The sequence below is a fragment of the Orycteropus afer genome, unplaced genomic scaffold (genome assembly GCF_000298275.1).
Source record: "Orycteropus afer afer isolate SDZICR_OR568_19922 unplaced genomic scaffold, OryAfe1.0 scaffold00235, whole genome shotgun sequence".
NCBI classification, from domain to species: Eukaryota; Metazoa; Chordata; class Mammalia; order Tubulidentata; family Orycteropodidae; genus Orycteropus; species Orycteropus afer.
The window spans coordinates 1,783,804-1,786,586 of record NW_006921822.1 but is presented as its reverse complement, the minus strand read 5'-3'; the positions used below and the strand labels follow the sequence as shown (position 1 = coordinate 1,786,586).

Genomic DNA, 2,783 nt, shown 5'->3' with positions numbered 1-2,783 from the left:
TGACTGTCAATTCAGATCAAGATGATATATGTTGATCTGCAAAATAAGTGGTATATTGTACTTCAGGTTTCCAAGTCAAATTATCTTAAGTGTTAATGTAATAATGAAGTCATGAAATAAGCTACCATGCTGAGAACAGAATTAACTCTTCTGTGGCAAGAGTCCTTCTGTCAAAGAGCTATACTTCAAAATGAGTCCATCCTCCTCTTGCCACCGCTGCCACCCTGAGTCACTTCTTGTGCAGCTCTGGATGCCTGGCTCCAAGATCCAGTCACCCAATCTCCAGGGACATACTTGGCTAGGTGGTGGCTCAGTGGTAGAATTCTGAACTGCCATGCAGGAGACCTGGGTTTGATTCTTGGCCAGTGCATCTAATGCACAACCACCACTTGTCTGTCAGTGAAGGCTTGTATGTTGCTATGATGCTGAACAGATTTCAACAGAGCTTCCAGACTAAGATGGACTAGGAAGAAAGACCTGGTGATTTATCCAAAAATCAGCCAATAAAACATTTATGGATCACAATGGTCCAGTCTGCAATTTATCATAGCAATCAGCTTTTTACATGATAAAAAGAAAGTACAGGACCAGGCAGTGTTTTGCTTACTTGTGCACGAGGCCATCTCTACAGCATCTAACAGAGGGCATAAATCCAATATTTGGAGTTGCTACAATATGAGAGACATTGGCAACAAAGAATAATTGGAACATGATCCAGATCTGGAGGATGTTGAACAAGTAGAAGGAGAAAAAAACTGGCAAAGAAACACAACTCAAAGTGCTTCACTGAATGCTTGCTTAGGGTACTTAAGAGACAAGTGAATAATCTTAAAAACCTTCAGGCTAAATGTGCACAGGTAAGAGCCACAGTCTATGAAGAAGTTCATGATCTTGAAAGAAAATATGTTGTTCTCTATCAGCCTCTATTTGATCAGCAATTTGAGATCATCGATGCAATTTATGAACCTACGAAAGAACACTGAATGGAAACCAGATGGGGAAAATAAAATTTCAGAGGAGCTGAAAGAAAAGGCCAAGGATGAAGATGAGAAAGAGAATGAAGAAAAAGACCCCAAAAGAATTATTGAATTTTGGTCGACTGTTTTAAGATGTTGACTTGCTCAGTGATATGGTTCACGAGCATGATGAACCTATTCTGAAGCACTTGAAAGATGCTAAAGTGAAGTTCTTTGATGCTGGCCAGCCTATGAGTTTTGTCTTTGAACCCAATGAGTATTTCACAAATGAAGTGTTGACAAAGACATATAGGATGAAGTCTGAACCAGATTATTCTGATCCTTTTGATACATCTGAAATTATGGGTTGTACAGGGTGCCAGATAGATTGGAGAAAAGGAAAGAATGTCATATTAAAAACCATAAAGAAGAAGCAAAAACACAAGAGTTGTGTAACAGTTCATATTGTAACTAAAACAGCCTCCAATGACTAATTTTTCTTGCCTTTGCTGAAGTTCCTGAGAGTGGAGATTTGGATGATGCTGCTGAAGCTATCCTTGCTGCAGACTTTGAAATTGGTCACTCTTTACATAAGCATATAATCCAAAAATCAGTATTACACATTACTGGAGAAGCTATTGAAGATGATGATGATTATGGTGAAGAAGAGCATGAGGTAAATTACCAAATGGACAAATACTCCTCTGTTTAACACATTGAGAAGCAGATTCAATGACTTACATATTCCCTGTTCAATTCATTATTCTGTCATATGAGGCAACCAATTCTATAGCCAAACAATGTATGTGCTGTTGTTAGGTGCATAAAGAAGGCTTTGACTCAGCAACCTTATCTACAACAGAACAAAACACTGCCTGGTCCTGCACCACCTTACAATCTGCTATACCTGAACCCATCATTGAAGCCACTGTGTCAATCCATCTAATTAAGAGTCTTCCCCTTTTTCGCTGACATTCCACTTTACCAAGCACGACATCCTTCTCTAGGGAAAGGTCCCTTCTGACAGCATGACCAAAGTAAGTGAGACAAAGTCTGGCCATTCTTGCTTCCAAGGAGCATTCTGGCTGCACTTCCTCCAGGACACATCTGTTAGTTCTTTTAGCAGTCCGTGGTACTTTTAGCCTTCTTCACCAACACCACAACTCAAAAGCATCAACTCTTCTTCGGTCTTCCTTATTCATTGTCCAGCTTTCATATGCATATTAGGCAATTGAAAATACCATGGGTTGAGTTAGGAGCACCTCAGTCTACAAAGAGATATCTTTCCTCTTCAGCACTATAAACAAGTTTTTTTGCAGCAGATTTGCCCAGTGCAATATGTCATCTGATTTCTTGACTGCTGGTTCCATTGGTGTTGACTGTGGAGACAAATAATATGAAATATTTGACATCTTCAATTTTTTCTCCATTTATCATGATGCTGCTTATCGGTCCAGTTGTGAAGATTTTCATTTTTTTTATGTTGAGGTGTACTGCAAATTGCAGTCTTTAATCTTCATGAGTAAGTGCTTCAAGCCATCTTCACTTTCAGCAAGAAAAGTTGTGTCATCTGCATATCGCAGGTTGTTAATGAGTCTTCCTCTAATCCTGATGCTACATTCTTCTTTGTATAGTCCAGTTTCTTGGATTATTTGCTCAGCATACACATTGAATAACTATGATGAAAGGATACAACTCTAATGCACTCCCTTCCTGATTTGAAACCATGTAGTATTTCTCTAGGGAAAGGTCCTTTCTGACAGCATGACCAAAGTAAGTGAGACAAAGTCTGGCCATTCTTGCTTCCAAGGAGCATTCTGGCTGCAC

The 2,783-nt window shown here is 39.3% G+C and overlaps 1 pseudogene; it reads left to right on the top strand.

The window, feature by feature from the left end:
• The first annotated feature begins 660 nt into the window (after nucleotides 1-660).
• LOC103203951 lies at nucleotides 661-1,668 on the top strand (annotated as a pseudogene).
• The last annotated feature ends 1,115 nt before the right edge of the window (nucleotides 1,669-2,783 follow it).